Source organism: Ambystoma mexicanum, chromosome 5q (genome assembly GCF_040938575.1).
Source record: "Ambystoma mexicanum isolate Mex_15411 chromosome 5q, UKY_AmexF1_1, whole genome shotgun sequence".
In the NCBI taxonomy this organism is placed as follows: Eukaryota; Metazoa; Chordata; class Amphibia; order Caudata; family Ambystomatidae; genus Ambystoma; species Ambystoma mexicanum.
In genome coordinates this window covers 1071941620-1071969548 of record NC_090933.1, presented here as the reverse complement: position 1 = coordinate 1071969548, position 27929 = coordinate 1071941620, and the positions used below count along the sequence as shown (strand labels likewise).

General features: G+C 49.6%; 1 protein-coding gene across 2 annotated transcripts in view; it reads right to left on the bottom strand.

Annotated features, from left to right (window-relative positions):
- Positions 1-4398: 4398 nt before the first annotated feature.
- The window catches only part of ZHX2 (zinc fingers and homeoboxes 2), a 216191-nt gene continuing 192660 nt past the window's right edge, over positions 4399-27929 (bottom strand). For both annotated transcript variants that reach the window (XM_069621569.1, XM_069621568.1), the window contains one exon: positions 4399-5602. The gene's annotated coding sequence lies outside the window, so the exon portion shown is untranslated. The remainder of the gene's footprint in view (positions 5603-27929) is intronic.

Sequence of the window (27929 nt, the reverse complement as noted above, 5' to 3'; positions counted from 1 at the left end):
CCAAATGCTCTGCCCTTTTGTTTAGTATTAGAAGAATTCCGAACAGGAAAACAGAGTTCAGACCCTACACAATCTTATATGGGCAACCCATGGGGCTGCCTTTTTCTCCACCTGTAAAACCAGTTTATAACCAACAGATGCCAAATTATTATGCTATGTGAAGTCCCCAATTTCTTTGGTCCGTTTTGTCCATAGCTAGGTCAAGGCTCTGCCTAAAAAACAGCTTGTGCTTGGCCACAACCTATAACCAGGAGATTTTGTTCTGCTGAAGACACATCAAAGGAAGTTATCTCTGGCTCCATGCTGGAAGGGGACACTGCAGGCTTAATTGGTATCAAACTAAGCTGTTAAATTGCAAGGGCACCCGATGTGGGTCCATGAGACCCACGGGCTGCAGCACCTGTGAATAGAAAATCAAAATATGTTTTATGTATCTTAGTTGTATTGTTCTTTCCTGTTTCTAATGTTTCTTATGCCACTTCCTCTGAACTAAGGCAGAGCTATAACTTCTCTTAACATGGTCACCACCTCAGAAATCGATATGTGGCCATGGTACAGGATGAGGTTTTTAATTTACTGGCAGATTGGGCTCTGTGGTTATTATGGGAAGCTGGAAATATGGAGTGGATTCGTTACTTGGATTCATACCAAAGCCTACAATGTATCCCTGTGGGGTCATTCCCCCATCCCTGTGAGCCCATCCCTTATTGGATTTCTGACAAGGAATACCTCTGTGACTTAATTACGGAGTCACGGTCCTCAACATTGACCCACCCACTCCAAAAGTGTTGTTAAAGAATGAAACCAATGTTACTAAACCAGCCCCAGCGCTTTAAATATATACTGAACCGTTCCATGTTTCAGATCAAACTTATTACTGACACTCTGTTTTGCACTCTAGGTTGGGTAGAAAAGAAATCCTGGGATCATTTACTGGGACCAATATTTGATTAATACAGCAGTGGTGGTGGGAAATTCCGTAATGGGAGCAGAGACACTGATATAGGTCCCTGCCAAGAGGTTTTCATCAAGTAGTTGTATTGCAAGAGTGTAGTATTGAGGATCAGAGTGTAGTTTTAGGAAAGGACTATACTAATTCTAGTTATTTGGCTACTTACTAAATACTTTGACTTATAGAAATAGTAGCGAAGTTGTAAGGGTGTGTTGGAACACCACTCATGCTTTATGCCAGTATAATTGCAGGCTTGGATTCTAGAACGTGATGCAGTATCTATTTTCGCCTTCATTTGAGATTACTGCGTTCATGAAAAACATGCAGATGCGCAGTCATTCTCTCTGGTATGACACCAAGTTAGATCAGGTTTTCGATACGTTATTCTAAACATGACATGGCAACCACGTTATTCTGAACATGACATGGCAACCATGATTTTTACCATTTCCTTGTCTGCATTTTAGACCACGAATCAGTACCCCCAACTGTTCAGTGGGGGCTACTATTCGCCAGCAGTAGCAGAGGAGTTTCACAGAAGAAAGAACAGGGAAGTAACCGATCGAAATTTGGGCTGGGGCCATACAGCCCTTGCAGCTTGGGGTGTACACAAGAGGCAAAGATTAGATGGCTGTTTAGAAAGAGCAACAGGACATCTGTGGGGCACAGCTCACCAACAAGAACATTGGGGAGCTGCACATATTGGGGAATCTGAAAATCAATGAGAGATTCCCTTATACAGCTGATGAATTAAGTGACGTCTTCTGGAAGAATGCTGCAGTGGGACATTGTTTGTGAAGAGATGCAAGACTGCTTTTTAACTCAATGCTGTGCAACATTACAACAGGCCATGAACCCTGGGAAACTATTCTGGAGTAGCTGAGGCCCTGGAGTGACTTCTGGTAGTACAGCGGATTGACCTGTGGATGCTGGAAGTGCACCATCACACAGCAAACAGTCCAACCAAATGCATCTGGGACCAGCAAAATTGTGCCTGGCTCGTGTGCTGGATGTAAATGGGACTGGATCACACAGCAAAAACAGTGGACATCTGCCCCAGGAACAATCCTGGATCACACAGCAAAAACACTGGACATCTGCCCCAGGAACAATCCTGGGTCACACAGCAAAAACACTGGACATCTGCCCCAGGAACAATCCTGGACTTGTGGTTAGGAATTGGCATAATTTGGACATTGTGGCTCCTTCAGCCACTCCGAGCGGCAATGTCTTAATATGCTAGGAAAAGGCTAGGTGTTAGTGGATAACAGGATTTGTTGTAATGAGAAGCCAACTGGTACATCACTTACTGGTTGGCTATGGTTACATGGTAAGGACAAGTGTGTAGAGTTGGTTTCAGTGCATTTGACAGACATACATTTTGTTTTGCAGGTAGGCGATAGACCGTTTGATGTGTATTGGCCAGCAGTAGAACGGAAATCTGTACATCTACATATAGAGTCTTTAAAAGTATAACCAAACTAGTGCCTAGACGATTCAAACATTTAGAGAGCTGGATAAAGGAAGTTAGGAAAATTGCAGATATTCAAAATACCTTACTGGTATTAGAAGTAGTATTACATTTGCAGCTACAAAGGCCTTTGGAGGTAGCTCACCATACAGCCACTCTATGTACTCATGATGATATAATGTGCGTCATTAGTACCAGAGCCTCTAAAGAAACCTATATCCAGACTACAGTGTGCATAATATTTCTTCTTCTGGCAGGTATTGCTTCCTGCTGCCGAGGTGTTCTAAAAAAGAGACCATGAATAGAGTGCCCCCCAGATCCGCTCGACCGCTCAACCCACAATATGTTTCAGTCCTTTGTTCTGCATGAAATAAGCGAGGAATCACATGCTTTACACCAAGAACTGGATGAGCTTATGAATGTTTGAGAGGAGATTTTAATAAAATTGATAGTGCTTAGGTTGTAGTATAGGGGATCATTAAAGGCCGAATGTGTATGGTCTTGTTCCTACAAACCTGAACCCCTGTAAACAATTGAAAAGAAGAAAACCTGCATTACTGTTGCTATGATAGTTGCCCTAGAAGCACAAGTGTGCAACCCCCCAGTCAATGGAAAATTAAATACCATACCGACAGAATGAGCAGGAAAAACAATGAAATAAGGGTGCAGGACCAGGGGTTTTCCTTTGCAGGCCATAAGCAAATATTTGTCTTTGCCCCATCATGTCATCATCCCTCAGTCCCTAACCACAGTGTTTATTATTTTCTTCTTAATCGTAGCAGACTTTATTTAGGGCATCCCTCTGCCCAGATTGGCGGTAGGTATTGCTGGATGCCAACAGCTGGACTCCTCGTGTGTGCCTAAAACTACGGACCACAAACATTTTGTCGGCCTCAGGTTACTGGAGCAAGGACGTTTAAACTACAGCCAATGGATAGAGCAGGCTCGAACTGGCCCCCGACAGACTTCTCATCAGAGCCGGAAGGCGTCAGAGGGGTAAAGGCCCTAAGCCCCTCAGTTCAGGAGGAAGTAACCGGATGTGCGAGTGAGCAGCCATATTTACACGGAAGTAGAACATCATGTAACTTTCTTATTAACATGGACCTTTTGGATGGACTAGTCCTTCTAGACGATAAAGTTTTGTTCCATCAGGAGTCTGAAAGAATGTGCCGGAAGGCCTGCTTCGTACCTCTCAACATTGTGGGGGTCAAGTGTCATAGAATGCATAAAAACAGCAGATCTGGAGGGTGGAATGGTTTAGATGGTTGGGAAAGGGTCAACGGCTAGGATGCGGTCTGTCTTGCAAGCAAACAAAAATAAACCCCTTTGCTTAATTCATTATCTGAAATTTAATAACGTCCTTTTTGTTGTTCACGGATCTTCTGTTTGCAAAAGGAATTCATGATCTGAAAAATAAACTTAGGGTTTTCTTTTTTTTAAAAAAAATTAGCAAATATTTAAAGTTGAAAATCTAATCTTGACACGTGTGGCTCAATGAGGCAGTTTTCGTGTTAATCAATACGAAGTGGACTGAAGTTACTATCGTTTGGCGGATGAATGGTAATCAAACAATGCAACATCATATAGATAAGGACGTGGACATGCCAGCCATGGTATTTTGAAACTGGGCTTGCAATGTGTACAGCAGCAAAGCCTTTGGGTTTGAGAAGACATTAATCATTTGATTACAAAAACAAAGTAAGAAAATGTTGTATTTCTATCCTGATACACTACTTGAACATGCTGATGAAACTGGTTCCAGCAGCCACTTTGGGCCATTCTTGCTTTGGTTAATATTGATGTGCACATTTATGTGTAGCAGGGTTGCAGGCAGTTAAACCGACCAGACTGGATTTTACAGAAGGGAGGATATCACATACCCACAGCCAATCTGCTAAAAACAAACGGAAATGATGGGTAATCTACAAAAGGCACCATACATGAGGCAACATAATTTAAATTGGGGGAAAGCAGATAAGGAAAGAGGTATAAATATTTATTTGAAATGACATTTTGCCAAACTTAACATAAAAAATGCAAGTTGTACTGCTGCTTTATTTTACAAAATCTCAAGGAAGTGATTTCCCTTTACAATCTATTTACAAACACGAACAGTTTACCAAAGTGTATTGTTCCAGCGAGTTAGAACAAATAGCTAACGTGTTAGAAAATGTTGTATTCCTACTCCTTAGAATTGCATTTGTGCAGTATACAGAAATATGGATATTTTGCCAGTACAACACTTCTGATCGAAATGCTCCCAACAGTAATGTCTCCCAAACAAAACAAAAAATGGCTCTTCCAAAAAAGTGAAGAAAAAAAGAAAACGTTTTGCTGCAGTGGAGCTTAGTGTTTGCCTCCATGCATAAGTGATGGAACATTTTAGCACTCACTTCAGGTTTGAACCGTTCAGGGATTCCAAGCAGCATGAGCTTTCCCCTGGTGGCCCAATCAGCCTCTTCAAAGGTACTCAACATTGTTGCTGGCTGGACCAGCTGATTCAGAGTGTGTCTCGACAGGTCATACTAAGTACTTTGATCAGTTGTGGACCTCCATCGATAGCACCAAGCTTGCCCCTTATCCTAGTGTAGTGGAACAGTCTTCTTTCCCTTCTTGCATTCTACCATTCTCAAAGTGGGAATTTGTCCAGGCTCCAGAAATCGCTCGATGTTGTCATTTAGGCGTGCTCAAAAGGCGCCGATTGAATACGTGCCGATTGATTCGAGTATGCTGCTAACAACCTCCAATGGCTTGTTCTCGAATCACCCCGGCATATCGCACACAAAAATACAAAACCATTTTTGAAACCAGGAATATAGTGGCTGCTAAGGCTACAAATAACCAAAAAAAACCACATGAAATCTGATTTTACAAAAGCAACTTGCACCAATAATAAAGACAACAGAAATCATGGCCACATTGCTATACATTTGTTCCTGAACAGCAAAAGAAGGTGTAGGGGCAATAAACAGTAATATTTACAACAACCCATGTGTGAATCCAGTAGTAGGACTTTGGCACTAACATGTTCTCTCCATGATATGTGCCTCCACGGCTGTCTTCCAACTGGGAGTGGCATACTGTGTGGCTCGGTCCCATCAAAACTAGGAAAATATAGATTAGGGCTCTCTTGAAAGGAAGACTTGCTCCCTTAATCGTAAAGTAGTCACTCATCAGCTCTAGAAAAAGAGGGGAAAAAAAAAAAAGATTGAGCATCAATACAAAATATAGGTTTTTGATTTTAATACTCATTTTTCAATCTCTAAACATTTTAGCTCCACTTCGGCTGGATTAAGTTCCTTTAAAATCAGTTGAAGATAGGTTTTACTAAAGCCAAATTCTATGCTCAACTAATTGGGGGGATAAAAGGAACTGTCTTAATTGGCAAGAAGCAGTAGCTGGCACGGTACATGTTACAGCAACAACACAAATTTCATATTAGAAGAGTAGGTGACAATGCACAGGCGCAACAGAGAAATCACTCACGCTCATAACAGCAGGTCCATTACAGCAGGGCCATTCAACTTACAGCATGATCAATCCCCTGCTCAGGAGATGGGGGAGAAGACAGACGCTCCAAATCAACCCTTCTGTTCAGGTAGCTACAAAACTCAGTCCAAACATTTTTAGGTCGAGCATTCCCAGGCAACATGTTGATGTAGTCCTCCTCACACATTTGTGTCCAGGTGAGGGCTTTCAACCACATTTCTAGTGAAAGGGGGGGGAGGGGGAATCGCAGTTTCCAACACTGCAGAATGCATTTCTTGGCCCTAATCGCAGCCACATTCAGAAATCTAGCAACCCGCTTTGCCATCAGTCCCCTCCCAGAGCCCGAATAGTAGAGACAGGGGGTCAGGGTCAATACGAAACCCAACCACCTCAGAGAGAGCCCCAAGCACCGCCTCCCAGAACGGAGCCAATGCCCCACAAGACCAGAACATGTGGGCGTGGTCCGCATTGCTGGATCTACATCTCTGACAGGAGTGGGACTGGTCCCGTGCAAATTTCCCAACCGCGTGAGGAGTGTAATACAGGCGATTGAGTAACTTGTATTGAACGCCTTTGACAATAGAATTGAGAGAAACCTTGCGTGTATGCATGCACATTTTGGTCCACATACCATCTGTGATGTCCAACCCCAGATCGCGGCTCCAAGCATTCCGGACAGCATGGGGGGTGGGGGAGGGGTTCTGCAGCTCGCGCCATCAACATTTTATACAGGGCGGATACTATGCCCCTGCCCCCAGCGGAATTCGCAATATAGCAAATCCCAGGGGACTCGGGGGGGGTTCATCAGGGTACGAAGGCCACATGTCGTGGACAGCCGCTCTGAGTTGAAAGTATTGCAGCAGCTCCAAAGAGGACTTGGAGTGCCCTGGCCTCCGTGTATGCGGGGTGATAAATTTCCCATCGGGGAACAGGTCGGAGAATGATCTGTATCCCAGGTCCAACCAGTGACGCATCAACAGCTTATCTTGTGTGGGGGTGAGGCCAGGGAATGACCACAAGGGAAGCCATTTATAGTACAGGGGGGAGCCAGAGTGGGGCAGCAGAAACTGTCGCCACGCTCTGATAGTGGAGGCCACCGGGTCAGCAGGGGCGTCCGAGCGATACGAGTGGAAAAGGATAAGAGACATGACATTTACTTCCGTAGTCGCAAGGATCTCAAGCTTAACATGGGGAGGAGGGTCCTGGTGCTGGTACCAGTGTGTGGCGTACTGAGCTTGTGCGGCTATCTAATACTGAGTAAGATCAGGCGCATTGAAGCCCCCCCTTCTCGTAGGGCAGAGTCATAAGTTGCCACTTCCGACACACGGCACCGGAATGCCACAGGAAGCGAGCGCACCCCGCATGCAAGTCCGCAAAGTATTGTTTCCCGGGCCAGAGTGGGATGTTAGCAAATATATATAGGAGCTTTGGGACTATGATCATCTTGATTAGGGACAGCCTCCCCGATAGTGAGAGGGGAAAGTTACACCATCTTTTCATCCTAGTCTCAGTATATTGCGCGGCTGCCCCATAGTTGTCAGCCAATAGAGAGGACTTCGAGAGGGACACCTGGACCCCCAGGTATTTGATGCCCTCTGGGGTCCACTTGAGCGGGAATTCGCATGCAGGTTGGGAAGTTGCGGGTGTGAGGGGAAAGATTTCTGATTTCGTGTAATTTATAGTGAAGCCCGAGAATGTGCCAATTTTGATTATTTCACGAATGATCGGGTCGAGATGGACCGATGGGTCTCTAATGTACAAGAGCAAGTTGTCCGCATAAAGGGATATGATTTCGGGGGTGTCCCGTAGCCGTATCCCTTTGCGGGTATGGTTGTCTCTGACACTATCCGCCATGGGCTCAATAGCCATCGCGAACAGGAGGGGAGAAAATGGGCAACCCCGACGCGTCCCTCTATGGAGGGTGACGGGAGCTGAAAGGTGAGAGTTAACCAGGACTCTGGCCACGGGGTTAGTATATAGCAGTTTAATGCAGGCCATCATGTATGGGCCGATCCCCATCTTCTCCAGCACCGCCCACAGGTATTGCCATGAGACCATGTCGAACGCCTTTTGGGCGTCTAGCGTCACGGCAACTGCCTTGGCTTTGGGGTCTATCCTAGAGATAACATTGAATAACCGCCGGATGTTTAAGGCAGTGGAGCGGGCAGGAACAAAACCACTTTGATCGGGGTGGATCAGATATTTCATGATGGGGAGTAACCTATTTGCTATGACCTTGGCGAAAACTTTGGTGTCGGTATTGATGAGGGACAGGGGTCTGTAGGAGCCGCATTCATCAAGAGGCTTACCCGGCTTGGGGAGCACGGTGATGACAGCCTCACGCAGGGACTGGGGAAGGGTGGCAAGGCGCAGCGACTCGACCCAAACCTCATGAAGCCGCAGGGCAAGAAGGGCAACGTGCTCTTGATAGAACTCGGCAGTTAGGCCGCCTGGGCCGGGAGCTTTCCCCTTAGGGAGGGCGGAGATGACCAAGGCGATCTCATCAAGGGTGAAGGGTGTATCTAATTGTTCTTTAGTAGCTAAAGATATGAGGGGCATTGGGATGCGATCAAGGAGGGCATTCAGATCCTGCGGGCTGTGCTGCCGCTGTCTGGCATAGAGGGTACCGTAAAAATCTGCGAAGGTCTCAAGAATGGTCCGATCGGGCCAATGCCGCACTCCGTTATTGTCGATGATACTATCAATCCGGGCTCTGCCCCCCTCGGTCCGGACAAGACGGGCAAGGGTACGACCCGGCCTCTCCCCCTCCCCGTACCTCTGGGCCGCAATGGGCCGGGCAAGGTATCTTATCTCGCTGAGGGCGAGGGACTCAAACGTATCCAGTTCAGTACGTATCTGTGCCAGCTTCGGCGGGGAAGGGGTGGCAGCGTACTCACGCTGAAGCCCCCTAAGTCTGGACTCAGAGCGGCGTAAAGAGTTTCTAATATCTTTCAGGACCCCAGCCTCCCTGGAGATACACATGCCTCTAATGAAAGCCCTGAATGCCTCCCATCTCACCCCATCCGTTGTGTCATGATGTTTGTTATTATCAAAAAAACAAGGTGATATCAGCAAGGATGTCGGCCCTGAAGACAATATCCTGAATTTCCTCTGACTTAAAGCGCCAGTTAGAGTGATGGGGGAGGGCCGGGTGCAGAGCTATGTCCAATGTGATCGGGGAGTGGTCGGACAGCGTGCGCGGCAGAATCTGTGTGGTAAGTGTTTTGCCCATGAGCCCAGCAGAGAGAAGGAAGAGATCGATTCTGGAGTGACTGTCATGGGCAGAGGAGTAAAATGTAAACTCTTTAGACAATGGGTAGAATGCTCTCCAGGCATCGACCAGACCAGCTGTTACCATGTGTGCATGGAGGCGGTGAGCAGCCCTGGACACCACCCTGGGTGCAGTTCCGGATCTGTCCAACTCGGAGTCTAGAATGAGATTCATGCCCCCCCCCCCAGATAATTGGAACCCCGACATATGTTAGGAGGATGTCAATAATGCGATCAAAGAAATCGGGTGCATCAATGCTCGGGGCGTATCTGTTAACGAGCAGGCATTCAGTATTAGCGAGGAAACAGTGGAGGATCACGTACCTGCCCTCAGTATCTATGTGGCTGGTGCGCAGGGAGAATTCCAAGGACTTGTGAATCAAGGTAAGGACACCCCTGGACTGTGAGGAGTACACCGTGTAATATTTGTTGGGGCCCCATGCCGGGGCGAGAGGTGAGCGAGGGCGTGGGTTTCTTGCAAGAGAAGTATTTGGACCCCGTGTCGCTGGACATATGCAGTAATCCTGCGCGCCTTCTTGAAGTTGCTGAGCCCTCTGACATTCCATGACATTAGTCCAACCGCCATTCAGTAGCGTTTTAAGGGGGATTCCAGTAACGCGTGACATAGTCTGTTGAATAAGTGTTGGTCACCGATACAGTGACACGCTGCATCGCGCCATGAGCCACTGCTACGTCGCCATTTTTACCATAACATCCCACAACTCAATCCCCCCCCCTCCCTCACTGCCTCCCCCAACACGGCAGTGCCCAAATACCCACCCAGAGAACCAAGGCAAGCGTGCCAAACACAACAGGGCACCACTTGCTCACACACCCAACTGGGGCGCAACCAAAGATCAGAACAAGCCAAACTCAGCGTTGCAGCTGCAGCGGGGGTTGCTGCTGCCGTGGGCCCGACTGAGATGACAGATCGGTGGTATACACTGTGTAACGTACAGCGGTAACCATGGTAAATTTCCAGGAGACACCACAACAGAGTACGGTTAACAGAAGGTATAGGAATAGAAGTCCCCAATGGCCGGTGGAATATACCGTAGATCGTACCCCGGTGTCACATATTAAGTTTCAGGAGACATTACAACAAGTTACAACAAGCAAAGGATATGCAAGACAAAGGATTCATGAGATAGCAAGGCAAATGCAGATGGCGAGGAAGTCACCGGCACAATAGAGGATTCAGGCCTCGGGGCGAGACGGACCAGCTCAACCCTCCTCCGATGGTTCGTCAACTGGGCCAAGAAGAGGAATATGGGACTCAAATTTCACTGCCTCCTCTGGGACCGTGAAGAAGTACAACTTACTGCGGTGGGTGAGCTTCAGCCTTGCGGGGAACAACATGGCGTATTCCACCCTCCTCTCCCTGAGCAGTTTTTTCACACCATTGAATTGTCTGCGCTCCATTTGGACGTTGACAGAGAAGTTGGGAAAGATGCGGATTGTCTGGGACTCAAATTTCAGTTCACCCTTTTCTCGAGCCAAACGTAGAATGTGATCCCTATCTCTGAAGCTGAGAAACTTGGCGATGATTGGTCTGGGGAAATCGCCCGTCTTGGGACAGGGGGCCAGTGCGCGATGAGCGCGTTCAATAGTGAAAAACGGGGAGAGTTGAGGATTGCCCAAAAGGTCTTTCAGGAGATTTTCAACAGCATGTTCCATTTTGCCCTTGAGGGCCGCCTCCGGGACCCCCACAATGCGGATATTGTTCCTGTGGGATCTGGACTCTAAGTTGTCGCACTTCGCCTTGACCTGCTTCATAGCACGCACCAGGTCAGACACCGTGCTCTGGAGCACGTGCACCTCATCCTCATCCTCATTGGCCCTGATCCTGGTCTCGGCCTCAACCAGCCTAGTGCCATGCTGGTCCAATTTGGTGCGTCGTGAGGCGACACTGGCGTTGATGTCATCTAATTTTTCATGAAACGACGCAAAGTTCTTTGCCATAGACTCGATCAATGTTGTAAGGTCTGGCTGAGGGGAAGATGAGGGAGCATCAGGGTCGTCCTGAGGCAAGGCGGCCCTCCCTGCTCTTGTCTAGAGAGGTTTTTGGCATATTTGTCCATCGCCCCGGTTTTGTTGGCCCTGTGTGACTTGCCAGACATATTTGGCGACACACCAAGATCCCAGAGGGCAGTTAAGCGGAATGCACGTACCAGGCCACAGGGCAGTTGGGGGCAGGGGCTGCAGTTGGGGGCAGGGGCTACAGGAGGGGGCAAGCCTCCCAACCCACGCAGGGCCAACAGCCGTATAGGGATGAGAGCAAGGTGTACACTAGGCAGGTGCGTTGCGGGGTGCAGCTATCACTGTAAGAAGGAGCAGTGCGTCCAGCTGGCAGGAGTGGTAGGGGATTATAGCGGGGAGACCGCCGAGACAGGCACATCAAAGATCGAGTAGGGTCGCTACCAGAGTGCCCGCCGTGCAGCGCAACACGGGCCCAGGCCACCAGGCGGGCAAGGGGCGGTGAGGATGTTGTACCTGGGACAGCAGGCAAGGTGCCCCAGGCGGCAGGATGACAGGGAAAGGGCGGCAATGGGAACAGCAGGACCAGAGCAATGTCCCACGGGCCGTCCGTAGTGCAGGCTCAGCAAGGTTTCAGGCCGATAGTCTCACAGCAATCAGGCAAATGTGGGGGGAAATAGTGCTCCGCAGGGCCGCCACCCCAAGGATTGATATGTTGGAGAGGGCGGTAAGCAGCAGTGATGGGCCCCCTGTGATCTGATAATATGGTGCCGGCAGCGGGCCAAGTCCAGAATGCCCCCACCAGGATCTGTGGGCAGCCCAGGAGGGACCAGCCGTAGAGCCCCGCCACCACCAGAGGACCAGGGCCACCTCACGGGGTCGGGGAGCCTGGCGGAGAAGCCGCCCGACGGGAGGGCCCGGCGTCTGAGACGCGGGGGTCCACCCAGCGGGCCCCGCAGTGTGATGTGCGATGGGCTGCGGCCAGAGGAGTAGCAGGAGGAGGGATGTCGTGCAGGCGAAGCGAAGGTACTGGGCCGCAGGGAGAGCCGGTCGGGGAAATGAAGGCACCAGTGCTCCAGGGGCCCGGGAACACAGCACAGGCGGGAGGAGGAGCCAGACAGCCCACGATGTCAGGACGGCTGCCTCCGGGGACCACAGGTTGTCAGGGCCGCAGGTAGAGGACACAATCGAGGAGGCCCGAGGGGGCACAACAATCCGGCTGCCGGAGCAAGTGCAGGGCGCCCAAGTCACGCGAAGTCAGCAGTCCAGAGGGGGAGCCGCTCCGGCGCCCCCGCAGGTCAGTGAGTCGGGCCAGGCTGGCGGCGGCACCAGGTAGTGGGCAGCAGGGTGAGCGGGGGCGGGATGAGGAAGCGCCGGTCACGAAGCCGGGTGGCCGGGAGAGACTCCTGGGCGCCGCTCAAGAGCCAGGACCCCAGGCAGCAGGGCAGCCAGACGGCCAGGAGACCCAACTCCCGGAGGGCACCAGCGGACGGGGCCGCGGCTTGATCACGCAGCAAATGAGGCTTCGGCCGTCCGGCGAGCTTCACAGCACCAGAGCAGCACGGACTCCAATCTTCGTTCAAAAGATATCGTAGTGTCGCCAATTACACCGGCAGCACGATTCTCGCACTCTCAACTTCGGATGAGATATAGAACCGCTGATATAGGCGGATGACCAACGGCCGGGCCACGGAGCAAGAAAGCTAAGCAGCCATCTTGCAGGCTGCTCAACAGCGCCCCCAAAAGGAACTGTGTTTGAACTGGATTTAATTAACATAAAATGATTAGCAATGACACAGGAATGAGCTTAGGCTTAGCATCTCAATGTGTAGTTGCCTCGTGTGAAAAGCCTGAATGTTGGGGCTCTTGCCTTGTCGATGCGCCGTCCCCGAGGACCTCCACCGACAGCCGACGTCACCCGATGTGATAAGTAGGACGCACGACGCCCATAGCCTCAGTTATAGTTTTTTCCCAGAACGTGTGCCACCAGTTTACTGCCAGTCAGACACACAAGGCCTTGCGGAACGCAAGCTGCAATCGCAAAAGAAATTCTGCAGTTGGGAAGGTAGGGAGAGAGCGATATGGAATACGTCGTCGGACCATCCCATCGAAAGAACGTTACCAGGTAAGAAAGTAACTTGTTCTTCGAGGGGATTGGGTCCTCCGACGTATTCCATATCGATGACAGACTCCCAAAGCAGTACGAAGCAAGGAGGTGGGAAAATAATTTAGAACACAAATTTAGCATGCCCAATCAAATTGCGGAATATAGGACTGCCTTGCCAAAGGCCAGATCCTGCCCTCTGATGGAATCGAGGGAGTAGTGACGTACAAAAGTATGTACTGAAGCCCAGGTGGCTGCATCAAAGATGTGACGAATAGGAACACCCCTCTGCAGGGCAGTAGACGCAGCCCTCCCCTGATAGAATTGGCCCGCAAGCCACCCAGAGGGTCCTTACCTGCCAAGCGTTAACACTCGGAGATAGCTAAAATAATCCAACGAGACAAAGTCTGTTTCGTCACAGCTTGTCCCAAACGCTTTCCAGTGTAACCAATGAAAAGATGATCGTCCACTCCGACCCGGGAAATACGCGAAATATAAAAGCTCAACGCTCTCCTAGGATCAAGCCTATGCAGCCTCTCCTCTTCCTTACCAGGATATGGAGGAGGAAGTTATTGCAATGTGTGAGAGGCCCCCCACAAACCCTCAAAACAAAAAGACAATTGGTCTACCAAAAAATAATCCTTTTTCAGGCATCTAAGGTAAATGCTTCATTACATCACACTATTGCCCCCTATACACACACACACCTGCAGCAGTACCAAAAACAAATTCGACTCAATCTCCCGCCAATACAAAACAGCTACCACCGCTGCCAAAGCCACAGCCTTCAAAACACAAATATCTAATGCCAAATCACACTCTAAAGAGATCTTCGCCATTTTCAACAAGCTCATCTCCCCCCCCCACCCTCCCCATACACTGGATGAAAATCAAAGATGAAGCTTGGTGTGCCAGCATTCAAGCGGCCATGCTACACAAAATTGACCTTCTCCAACAGAAAATCAAAGACCATTGCAAAGCATTACCTCAACAGACAGGAACCAAGCCTACCAACGCCCCACCCACCTTGTTCAAGCCCACCATAACGGACTTCTCCTTCAGGGCCGTCACTGAACCAGAAGTCATCAACCTTCTAATAAAATCTCAAACCCTCCCCCTGTAAAGGCGATATTTGCCCACCAAAACTCGTCAAAGACTGCGCAGACTGCTTTGCACCGCTCATCAATGCGTCTTTTAAAACCGGCATCATCCCAGCTAGCATCAAAGAAGCCTGGGTCCAGCCCCTCCTGAAAAAACCCTCCCTCAACCTCCTACAACCCAACAACTACAGACCAATAACCACAGTGCCATTCCTCCTGAAATTACTGGACAAAGCCGCACACTGCCAAATCCAACGCTTTCTGGAAACCCACTCCATCCTCGGGACCAGGCAATCAGGCTTTCTGAAAGGACACGGCACAGAAACAGCCCTGGTGGATCTGAAGAGTCAGATCACCCAAATCATGGACAATGGCAAGCCAGCTCTTCTGCTCCTTCTAGATCTCTCAGCCGCTTTCGATCTGTTTGATCACAAGACCCTCACTTCACACCTCACACACTCAGCCAACATTTCTAAAGAATCAGCTCTGGGTCACCTCCTTCCTAGATGGAGGAGCCATGAAAGGTTTTCTCGGACATTGCCAACGCCACTCCCACGACAATCCACTGCGGGGTCCCTCAAGGATCCTGCACTGCACCCACACTCTACAACTTGTTCACCAAGCCTCTTTTTGACAAACTCGACTCATACGGCATCACTTACACGAACTACGTGGACGAAACACAAGTACTTCTACCCCTCTCAGGATCATATCACGAAGGCGCCAAGGCACTCCACACGATCTACTCTATCATCCAGGCCGTTAATGGCCTCTGCCTCAATGGAGACAAAACTGAAATCATATTAGGTCAACGGAGCACCCTAGACAAACTGGACAAACTGTACAAACTGTACTTCAACTTCTCCATTGACAACACCATCATCCCCGTATCCACAGCTGTAAAGACACTGGGAGTATACCTAGACTCCTCACTATCTATGACCAGACAAGTCAGCGCAACACCTCCTCTTCTGCGCATACCACCAAACTCAAACGCTATCAAGCCATACCTCTCTAAACCCAACTGCCATTCTAGAGCAAGAGCTACCATTGGAGCCAAACTGGACTACTGCAATGCCCTCCTAGCAGGCACTTAAGCAAAAAACAAACAGACTTCAAGTCACGCAGAACAATGCTCTCCGGGCCGCTCTTAGCATCCCAAGAAGTGAGCATATCTCCCATGCTAGACACTCAGCCCAGTGGCTCCCAATCAAGGAGTGGATCACACTCAAAATTCTCACCCTCACACACAAATGCCTCTCTCATGCCACCTCGTCCTATCTATCAAAGAGACCATCTCCAAACCCTCCTCCTCCCTTCAACCCAGGACGCAATACACCAACTTACTCTACATCCCACGCATCAAAAAAGCCAATGTCGGTGGCATAAGGTTCCCCTACATTGCCGCCAAGACCTGGAACGCTCTTCCTGCAGACAGAGCGGAGAACTCGCACCCGATTTTTCGTAGGAAACTGAAGACCTCTTTCCTCGTACAATAACACATGACACCTACGAATCCATGTAAATATACTGCATTGCAAATTTGTACAAAATGTCATATTTACCATTGTAAATAATGTATTTTATGTAAATAATGTATTCTATGTAACTAAGATATGTCTTCAACAAGCACCACGATGCCCCCGGACTGACGTGCGCTCTACAAATGTGAATAAATATTCACATAGTATTACAGTAACAATCCCATTACACGTGTTCTACTGTTTTACTTCCCAAGGTAAATCTGAATTCTTGCTGCACTGTGGGAGGTTCTCCTGTTAATGAGTGTGAGCATAGCATACATATTGTTTCCCCTTCCTTCACCCATAACTTATTCCTCGCATATATGTTTTTAAATAATAATTTAAAGAGTTTATTTTAATGCTCAAGACATTGCATCACGCTCTGCAAATGTGTGTCCCCAACACCAGACTGACCAAAATTAATGAATGGCTTTTCCAAACTCCTACACAATGTAATAAGCTCCAAAAGATCTCCTTTAGAAATTCGATTGACCCAAGACGCCTCAGGATTGAACAAACACAACCCGGGGTTTGTTGTATTTACATATGCTCCTCCCTCAAGTGCTAGCGATCGTTCTGTTAATTAGATAGAACTTTAAAGTAAATCAGCACCTTAATTTACATTATATCTATGCCTCCCTTCAATTAACTCGCTTTTTAAAAGCTGCAAGAATTATCCAATTTGCTAGGGAGATCACTCTCCTTCACTTTGACCTGATCCCGAATGCGCGTTCCCAAGTTACAGCCGGTCTATGTTTAGGACTCGGACCTTAAAAGAATAACTCCACGCCGGCCTTTTCAGAATGTTAACAGATTATCAAAATCCCAGGACGCCATAATTAATTGTATGGGTAACTTTAACACCGTGTGTGATCTACTGCTGGATAGCTCTAGAGGATGGGCCAGGGTCTAAAGCTGCGTGTGAAATACTAGATGTTATGAGGTTTCATTGGTAGACAGACTTCTGAGGTTTCTCCACCCTGACAAACGTGTAAACACATTATTCTGGCACACACTATTGCTCCGCTATAACAGACCATATTCTTTATCGGCAACAATTCTTCCTAAAGTCACTGACCACGCAATACTCCTGCGAATGCCCTCAGATCATGGTTCAACCAGGGCTCAAAATGTACACTCGCACAAGCCATTGGCTAGTGATAATTGACTGATGGCGACAGACCAGATGGATGAGCTCAAATGTTTTACAATTTTCACACCTAGATGAGGCAACAATACACCAATTAGACATGCCTATATAAGTAGGGGAAGTTGAGGTGGTCATAAAGAGTTTTGTGGAAAGTACATCCATGAGCTCTGATGGCAAGACTGCTGAATCTTATAAAACTATTCAGACGTTATTACTCTTTATGTCCTCAAGGATTTTGAGGAATAATTTGTAAATAACCTCCCTCTGTCACTGAATGAGGTTCATATAGTAGCTACAAAAACACAGGATGCTTGCGGGTCATACCGCCCACTCTCTATGCCGAAAGTGGCTAATACAATCTTAGCCAAGATACTTGCCCATCAAATTGTGCCTCTGCTCACCAACTAATCCATCCAGATCAGCCTGGGTGCATACCTGGCTGCTCTACGCAGCTCAATGTCAGGAGCAAGTTCAATACAATTGCCTTTCGAGCAGGCTCAGAATGCAGCTGCAATTGTTTTTAGACACTAAGAAGGCATTCAACTTTCTAACGTGAGGATATCTCTGGGGAGTTCTGAGCCAGTTTGGGCTGCTGCAGTAGAAAATTCTTCAGTGGGTCAAACTACTCTATGTGTAACCAAGAGTGAGGACGATCAACATTAATGTCATCCCTCAGATAAATCAAGGCATAAATTAGTTTTCAAAAATGGATTGAAGAGTTTGCTAATTAAAGGTTTTGGGAACAGCAAACAAACCTATTTGATTAGCAATGTTGTACTAATATTTTTAATGGCACTAGAAGTTCTTTGTACCCAAGACATAAAATGAGCATAAACACAATATTTGTATGTACCGCTGAGGTAAGACATCAGTGAGATGAGTAACTTTTGCAAAATCTTTAAAATTCGGGTTGGCCTACAGGCAGAGTAACTTAGTTTATCTACTCGACCTAAGAGAAATGCACTCGACCCATGGCAATGGATGACAACAAATGTAAATGTGCTTTCTGTAAAATGGCACATGCCACCACAAACCCTTGTTTGACACTCTGCTGCCACCCACAGGTCAGCAATGCACAGTGAATCTTTTGACATTTATTGGAAACAAAGTAAATGTTAAATACAATTTCCAAACATCCTCAGTAAATGGTGTTCACCCTTTTATAAATATACCCGAGTATGAGAGTTGACTTCACGAGTCCTGGCTGTGTGTCTGTAAAACGCAAAAGGTTAGCTATATGAATGGACACACATACATAAATAGATAGGATGAAAGGCTTTGAAAACAGTTTGACCAGGTTTCACCCGCAGGTGTTAATATATAATGCAATCATAATCAGAGAAAAGCTATCTCTGGAGGCCAACTACAGTGTATAGTATTGCAGTAGCTCTGTAGATGAAGACTGGATGGAATTATTGATCACTGCTTTGCATCTGATTAGCTTTGTGTATTCATTATGCAAGAGGAAAAAGTAACAGACTAAGCAGAGTGGTTTGAGTAGCAGGCAGAGAAATTGACAAACTAGGTGAAATATTGTATTTTGTGGCCATCTCGCTTTCAGGGTAGCTGATATAAAGCAACAGGGTGATGAGATAGAATGTCAAGGAGTATGGAATGAGCTTATAGGTTGCACAGATGAATGCAACCAGGAGGTCACAGAACTAGGTTTGCCATCAAAAGCATATGGCTGTGCGATCATGTACATTTTCAAAAGTGTTAACTCGTCAAAGTGAGGCATCTTTCCCAACAAAATGAAATCTAGTTGACACTATGGCATTAAGATACACTAACCTAAACTTTACTTTGAAGCATTGAGGCAATGCTGTGTTTTCGCATTAGAAATACTGTAATTATGCATTATTTAACAACAAATTTTTAGGAATGGAATTGCACGAGTTCATTGATTTAATAAAGTTAGCACATACTAGTGTTTGCCAGACAGTATACAGTCCGCTTAATAAAAGCATCATCCCGATTAAGTCTGGTTTTCAATTATTTGAAAAAGAATAATTCTTGCCTAGCACTCCCACGCAGGCATTTGGCACTTGAGTGGAGCAGATGGTTACTGCTGCACTCTCGCTCCATTAGCCCCTTTAAATATCCAGTGAACAGACAGAGGGACGACAGAGCCCCATGGTCAACACTGGAAGGCAGTGTGAGCTGTGCTTTCATTGAACATGGTAACACATAGCTAGCTTTGCTACACAAGTATCATTTTAATTAGCAGACCTACAGAATTGCATAGCTAATTGCTATGCGACACTACTTATGTTATTCCTTGGTTTAACTTAGAGGCATGCACCACGGTTGTCTTTTGTCACCAGCCTCGTTTACAGTGATAATAGAGCTGCTTCCATAATGGTTGCATCAGGTTCATGCCCATCAAGGACTACAGTTGTACAATTATGCATCATTGGTGTCTTTGAATACCCGGAATCCAATAATGAAGGATTGTAAACCATTTGACAGGCTTACCAACTGTCCATCAGTTGGACCAAATCAGAAATTCTTCCATTGACCGAGGAGGCCAAAGAATATACAGCGGAAGGATGATTCAGAAGGCATGCCGAGTCAGCCAGATATCTAGCAGTACATGTTTGGATCAATAAGCAAACTGAATTTAATTATCTAATTGATAAAATGGTGCGATTAGCCAAGTTGATGGACAACATCAACTTTTTCTATGGTTGGGCAGACAGCGATTATTAAAACAATATGTTTTATGGAGGAAAATTGGGAAAAATACTACACATCTTAACATAAGGCAGGAGCTGCTGAGTGATGGACATAGATATCTTAGTTGGGATCCAACACTTGGGTATCCTTTTAATTGTGATAAAATTGATGTTATTTTGTTTTTTTTGTTCTTTTCTTGAAATGTTGAATAAACTTATAAAAAACGAAAATTACCGATAATTTTACCAAAGTTCTGTACCTCTTCCAACTTTCCCCATCTTTCTTCTGCCCTCCTTTCGCAAACGTCAGTCATTGCTTATTAGATTGGTATGAGGTGGGGTGAATTGGAGGAACAAACGGGAGGTGCTCATAAGACCGTACTCAATGGGGGTTTACAATCCCAGGCCTGCCTGGATACAACAGTCTTAGCCTACATTGCTGTCTACTTGTTATCCCTCCATGCCCTTTGACCACCCAGAAATCTTGATCATTTGTAGCTGTCCGTACAATATAGGGATGGTCCCGGGCACCATCTCTGCCCTTGTAACTATTTGAACATGAAAGTTAGGTACAGGAACCCGTTGGAAAACTGGTCCACACTGAATTAAAGCAGAATGTAAGCTATGCCACTTCAGTATTGTTAACATCAATCAAGGTTGTTTCTGGGAGTGCTGCAGCCATTGAGAATGAATTCTCTATTAACAAATATTTCCATGTGTTGATGCAATCTTGCCACGCTGTAGCAATCAATTTATCAAATGTTGGTTCGTGCCCTTAACTACTCCAAGTACTGGCTTAACAGGGCAAAGCACACACTGGTCTTGGCCTTGCCCAATATTGTGGTACTGTACCACATTTTTCTTGAGTTTGCTCAATATCACCAGTACTGTAACTGAAAGAACACCCATGAAGGATTTTCCCAGCTATTGAAAGAAGACACGGTTCCTGCCTTTGCCCAATAATGCTAGTACACACAACTGTATGGAGGTTTGTCATGGTTGCTCCTGCTCTCTGCCCAGTAAAGCCCTTTACCTATGTGCTTGGCAGGGGACAAGGGGAGATCCTGCTTCACATCATGTAAATGTGCTTTAAAGGACAACTAAGGCCATATTGATGGTATATGCGTGCAGATGAAAATGAAATATTTTCATCTGCACACATCTTAAAAGGCCAGTGTTACCCTGCAAACCCCATTTCACTGGTGTACAGCTGGCCGGGCTCCTCTGCCAAATGCAGAGCCCCCCCCCCTCCAATGAAAATTCAGACATGCACAACACACTCAAGAAGGGGCACAGATTCACAATTCTGAAGACCTCACACCATGGGCCATGGTGGTAGCATCTCATCTTCCTGGACTACCTCCAAGTGCAGCCGCAGCACACACTTGTCACAACAGTTTGGGCGTAAGAAGCATCCATTCACCACTCGTTCCTGCTTTGATGACCTGGGAGGGGTAAAGAGGCCTTCATTTACTCAGAGGGCTGCACTTTTTGATGGATCAAAGGGAGTGATGTCAGGGCAAATGCCTTTCCACAGGCTGTTTCAGGGAATGGACGTTTAATGTTCCAACCATGAACAGTGCTGCTGTGTTAGGCATTAGGGACACCAGTCTTTCTATTTGCAAGGAATCTAAATATGTTTACATTATTTGCAAATTTGTATACATTTGCATAATGAAGAGAGAAGACAATTTCTCTTTTTGTGTCCCGAAAATTAGGGGGCGTCACTCTAGTACCCAGAGATCTCCAACTGTGAATATTGGAAATCTTTAATACCCGAAGTATTAAAAGCTAGGAGAAAGCCGGAAAGTATCCCCAAAATGAGAATATGGTTCTCTGCATGCATCCTTTCAATAGAGGCATATGATGTTGCCAATGAAACGTTGATGAATTGTTAAGATGTAGGATTATCACTTACCAAGAACGCTCTCCTTCTTGAACTCACCATCTCTTACTAAATTAACTTGAATGAAAATCACAGACAAAATATAGCCAAGCGTACCTCTTGATTTACAGATATGAGGGTGTTCTCGCCAATAAGAGTTCAGTAATACATATTGTGGCCTATCAGAAGGAGTCTGACTACAGACAGACATGTTTAGTGTGTTTTATTCAAAATAAAAAGAAAACCCCTATCTAGCCCTACCACTAGGAGGGAAGCTCCCTGCCTATCAAAACTAAAGGTGCTTGTCAAATGTTCCAAATGAAATAGCCTGTAGTGCAAAACCCTATTATCCATCAGGCCATATAACTAACAAAAAGGAGGCTCAAGCAATAGCCTCTGGGTTTGGTTTCTGCCTGGCCCAACACTTTGAAAAACTTTTTAAAAACTGCTTCTCCAATTATGGATTTCTTCTCCTACAAACATTTTAAAGAAAAGTTCCTCAAATCCTGGTTGTCTATCCAAACAAAAGGGTTTCAAAGAAATGTTCATGAATTCCTGACAATCTTCTCTGCAGGTTCTGTATGCCACTGTTCTCCAGCATGGGGTCTGGCATGGATTCACATGCTCATGAATATTCCCCGTCGTCAGGCTGGGAATCCTCGGTAAAGAAAAAACCAGTATCAGTTTCGTTTCTGATCTGTCTTTCGTAGTAATAACCAATCACTGGTCTCTGCGTCATACTGACCACAGCCAATGACTGCCCTCTACCTAAGCACCGCCTCTGGCAGCCATCTTCAGATTTTTACCGCACGTTCATGTGTTGGGACCCTCGTGCTATTGCTCTCGAGCGTTAGTGCTATTTTTTCGCGCTTTTTCACAAAAACTTCGATTCTTTCGGTCAAAAGAGCCTCAAGCTCCACCGATCCTACATCCGATCAACGGGGACCCGTGTCGGATTCATCTGTGCCCCTCAAGGGTGAAGATTTCGTCGAGCTACACTTCGGAGGACTCCAGAAGCTTCTCAGGCCCGGTCTCGGAGATGGCCCAGGAGAAGGGAAGCTCGACGCCCGGAAAGCTGTTCAGGGCCTGCCCTGGATGCCAGCTGCAGAACGTCTTCAAGGAGGACGAACACTCTTTCTGCCTTTACTGCCTTCATGGGGACAAGACGCACGTGGAGAAGGACTGTGCGTTTTGCGGCAACATGTCGGAACGGACCATGAAGGACCGCCATCAACGTCTCGCCAGCTGGCTGGAGGGTAAGAGCCCGTCTGGCGAGAAGAGGAAGAAATCTGAGCGGTCTTCTAAGACCTTTGAGGGCGCCCCGGCGACGGGGGCCCAACATAAGGCCAAGCACCGCGAGTCCGCTGGCACCGGGAGCGCCGAACGGTCGGGCTCTACGGGCGCCAGGCAGGGCGCACCCTCCCCGGCACCATCAACCACGAGCCAACGCTCTGGGTCGGGTAAGAGGAAGGCCGAGCACCCGGCGAAGCTCCTGGAGAGACCCCGGTCGAGCTCTAAGGCAGAGGAGGAGCGTGGCAGTGCCCCCTCCCTCAAGGATAAGGCGGTGAGCGCACCTAAGGTGGTGAAGGCCTTGATCCATTCGACCAAGCCCTCTATCGAAACGGTCGCGGCGGCCCTGGCCCAGCCTGTGGAGGCTGCACCAGTGGTGGCGGCCTCGGGGCCCAGAATCTCCCTGCCTCCTCGGAGGGAGTCTTCTTTCGTGCCCATCGATAGGACCCCCGTGAAACCCTCCGTGGGGAAGAAGGGGGGGCAGGGCGTCGTCGTAGATTCGGCCTCAACCTCAGAAGAGGAACTGATCGAGGTCTTAAGCCACGGCCTAGGCGTGGAACAAGACCAGCCCGTCGGAATGGGCCCCGACGCAGGTGACGACGACGACATCGTCGAGGATACCGACGGGGCCCCTGCTCGCCCGTCGGATTCCCCTCTGCCAGCGCCGCAAGACAACTCAGCGGCCATTTTGTTGGCTATACAGTCCTTATGCTCCGAGATAAGGACGAGACTACCGTTACCGACGGAGGAACCTCTCCCGTCGGGGGATCCAGAACCGGGACCTTCTGGTGTTCCCCCTACCAAGAAAAGAAGGATTCATCCACCTCCTCCTTTTCAACCGTCGCGCCCCGTCCAGCCCTCCTCCCCGTCCACCCGAGGGGATGATACGGGGACTGACACGGCAGCGACGGGTACGGACGACGAGGCATACGACGAGGATTTTCCGTCGTCGCCTCCCACCAGGGCTTCTCCGCCCGACGAGATTGGATCGTTCCACTCAATGATCGCCAGGGCATCCGAGCTTTTCCAACTCTGCCCTGAGGAGAAGAAAAAGGAAGGCTTCCTTTACCAACGGCGCGAGACCAAGAGGAAGACGGTCCTCGCAGTGCCTCTGTTGGACGACATTTGGGATGAGGGCCTTTCCCTCCTCAAGAACCCTTCCACGACGCCAGCGAAAAGAGACCGGTACGAGAAAAAGTACCGGGTCCCGGACTCGGCCCCCCTATGCCTCCGGGCGCAGCCTACCCCGGACTCCGTCGTCTCCGCGGCAGCCAGGAAGAAAGCGGGGGGGGGTGCGGCCTCCACGTCGACTTCCCCGCCGGACGGCGAGGGAAAGAAATTGGATGCCATGGGACGCAGAGTCATCTTGTCGGCGGCGACGACGATTAAAGCGGCCAACGCCTTGGCTATCGTGGCCCGCTACGACAGGGAACTCTGGTACAAGATAGCTCCCCTGCTGGATTTTCTGCCGGACGACAAGAGGGCGGAGGCCCTTGAGATCCTGCAGGAAGGTGAGGTGGCCTCGGACCACGCCATCACCGTGGCGACGGACATCGCCGACACTGGGTTCCGCCAGATGGGCAACGGCGTTTGCCTTCGACGTCGCGGATGGCTCAAGGCTACGGACTTTCGGCAGGACGTCCAGACCAGGGTCCTGGACATGCCCTTCGACGGGAACAACCTGTTTGGGAAGACAGTGGACGATTCCCTTCAGGCCATCAAGGCGGATACTGAGACGGCCCGGGCCCTTGGAGTACTGCAGCAACGGCGGACGCCCTTTCGGAGCGGCGGAGGCAAGGGCGCCTCCAAAGGTTCCGGCGGCGGTTTCGCTTCCTACCGTCAAGCGGCCCGCTCGTCGTCGCAAGAGGCCTACAGAGGACGAGGCAAGTCTGGCGGACCCCGCCGTCGTCGCCAAGGAGGCCAAGGCGGCAAGGCCGCGTCCAAGCAGGATTGAACCGGCCGTGGGGTCGGGCCCCCACCGAAGCACCCCGGTGGGAGGCCGGCTGGCGGGCTTCGTCAGCGTGTGGGAGTCCATCTCCACCGACCGTTGGGTGCTGGACGTCCTGGCCCGGGGCCACGCGCTCGAGTTTCAAAGAAGGTGCCCGCATGTCCCCCCCGTGGCCAGGAAAGAACTTCACGTCCCTCAACTTCTCCTGGAGGTAAAGGCGATGCTCAGAAAGGGCGCCATCGAACTCGTCCCAAAGAGGCTTCGGGGCTCCGGAGTCTACTCGCGTTACTTCCTCGTGAAGAAGAAGACGGGAGGATGGCGCCCCATCCTGGACCTGCGACGCCTGAACAAGTTCATCAAGGCGCAGAAGTTCCGGATGGTCACCCTCCAGCACGTCCTGGGTCAGCTGGAGGAAGGAGACTTCCTATCGTCGTTGGATTTGGAGGATGCCTACTTCCACATTCCCATCCTAAAGGGGCACCGAAAATTCCTCAGATTCGTGGTCCAAGGGCGTCATTACCAGTTCAAAGCCCTTCCCTTCGGACTGCGGTCGGCACCCAGGGTTTTCACCAAGTGCCTCGCACCGGTGGCGGCGCAGCTGCGCCGCGAGGGGATTCACGTCTACCCCTACCTGGACGACTGGCTCATCCGCGCCAAGACGAGGGAGCTCGCCGTGGTCCACACGGCAAGGACCGTCCAACTCCTCACGGACCTGGGATTCTCCGTGAACTACGCCAAATCCCACCTGGTGCCCGCGCAAGTCGCACTGTTTCTGGGAGCGAGGCTCGACACAGTGTCCCTTCTGGCCTCCCCGTCGGAGGAGAGGACCAGGACCATCCTGGGCAAGGTGCAACGGATGTTGGTGGCCGACGCGGCCAAGGTGAGGTCCATCAAGTCCCTCCTCGGGATGATGTCTTCCTGCATCTACCTCATTCCCATGTGCAGGCTCCGGATGCGCCCGTTGCAAGAGTTCCTGGATGCGCGCTGGATCCAGACGACGGGCAGCTTCGAGGAAAGGATCAAGCTCGACGAGAGTTTCCGACGAGCGATACGGTGGTGGGGCACCCGCGCGCATCTGACGGCGGGCATGGACTTCCAGACCCCAGCCCACCAGGTGACTGTGACCACGGATGCCTCCCTAGAAGGGTGGGGAGCGCACACCGAAAATCTGCACGCAAGGGGACTCTGGCTCCCGACGGAGAAGTCCCTGCATATCAACGTCCTGGAGCTCCGTGCAGTGTTTTGGGCCCTCAGGTCCTTCCTTCCGTCCCTCAAGGGCAAGGTGGTGAGGATCTTCACCGACAACACCACCACCATGTTTTACATCAGGAAACAGGGCGGAACCAGGTCCCCAGCGCTGTCCAAGGAAGCGCAGGACCTGTGGCATTGGGCCGTCGCCCAAGGGATTCTTCTGGTGCCGTTTCATCTGGCAGGGATAAAAAACACCATCGCCGACTCACTCAGCAGGGAGCTGCGCTCGTGCCACGAGTGGGAACTACGGCAGGATCTGGTGGATCGCCTCTTCCGACGGTGGGGCACACCCCAGATCGACCTGTTCGCGACGGCGACGAACACCAAGTGCCGGAGGTTCGCCAGCAGGTTTCCCCAGACGAGGAGCATGGGCGATGCTTTCTCGTTCCCCTGGGAGGGCCTGTTCCTCTACGCGTTCCCTCCCTTGCCTCTGCTAATCCGGCTCGTCAACCAGCTCAAGAGGTCACGGTGCAGGATGATCCTCGTCGCACCTGCGTGGCCGAGGCAGATATGGTTCCCGGACCTTCTGGACTTGTCGGCGTCCCCGCCAATCAAGCTGCCGGCGGACGCGGATCTACTCTCCAGGGAAGGAGGCGCCATCCTCCACCACGACCCGAAGTCGCTGAACTTGCAGGCCTGGCTCCTGCAGCGCTAGAGTTTGGAGGATACGACATACCGGCCGATTGCAGAGAGGTTCTTGCAAAGGCCAGGGCGTCCTCGACTCTTAAATGCTACGGACACAAATGGAAGAGGTTTTCTGTCTGGTGCCACGCACAGAAGATTAACCCTCTACGGATTACGGCTCCCCAAGTGCTGCCGTACCTGCTGACGCTGGCCAAAGCTGGTCTGGCACACGCGTCCATCAAGATTCATCTTGCTGCGATCTCCCGATACACCAGAACCACGGGCCGGACGTCCTTGTGGTCTCATCGTCTGGTGAAAGAGTTCATGAAGGGACTGTTCAGATCGTTCCCGCCGGTGAAGGCTCCGGCCCCGGCGTGGGAGCTCAACGTGGTGCTGACCAAACTCATGGGACCTCCGTTCGAGCCTCTGCACTCGGCCCCGTTGAAGTTTCTATCGTGGAAAACAGCTTTTCTCGTGGCCATCACCTCCGCACGACGAGTGGGAGAGATCCAGGCCCTTTCCTGCAAGGCCCCGTACTTGACTTTCCACGACACGAGGGTAGTGCTCAGGACGCACCCCTCCTTCATGCCCAAGGTACCGTCGGACTTTCATCTCAACGAACCCTTGGTGTTACCTGTGTTCTTCCCGTCGCCTTCGTCGCCGGCTGAGAGGACTTTGCACTCGCTGGATGTAGCTAGAGCGCTGAAGTTCTACGTGGACCGCACGAAAGGTTTTCGGAAGACGTCACAACTCTGTGAACTTTGGACCTGTCAATCAGGGGAAGGCTCTCTCGAAGGCTTCCATCTCCAGATGGCTCTCCGGCTGTATCATGTACTGTCACCGGTTGGCAAACCGACCGCTGCCTGGCCGTCCGAGAGCCCATTCCACCAGAGCGATCGCAGCTACCACGGCGTTCCTATCTGGTGTGCCCCTGCTGGACATATGCAGGGCTGCTACGTGGAGGTCGACGCACACCTTCACGAAATTCTACTGCGTCGACCGGGATTCCAGGGAGGAGTCCAGGGTCGGCCAAGCAGTGCTGCGCAACCTGTTCGCCTGAGGTGAGCCTGGTGAGGAGGTAAGATGCTTAATGTTGAGTTGATGTGATGCTTAATGTTGAGCCTTTGCCACCTCCCGTGGTTGTGCATGTGTGTACTGCTATGTATTCTTTATTCATGAGCATGTGAATCCATGCCAGACCCCATGCTGGAGAAGGAACA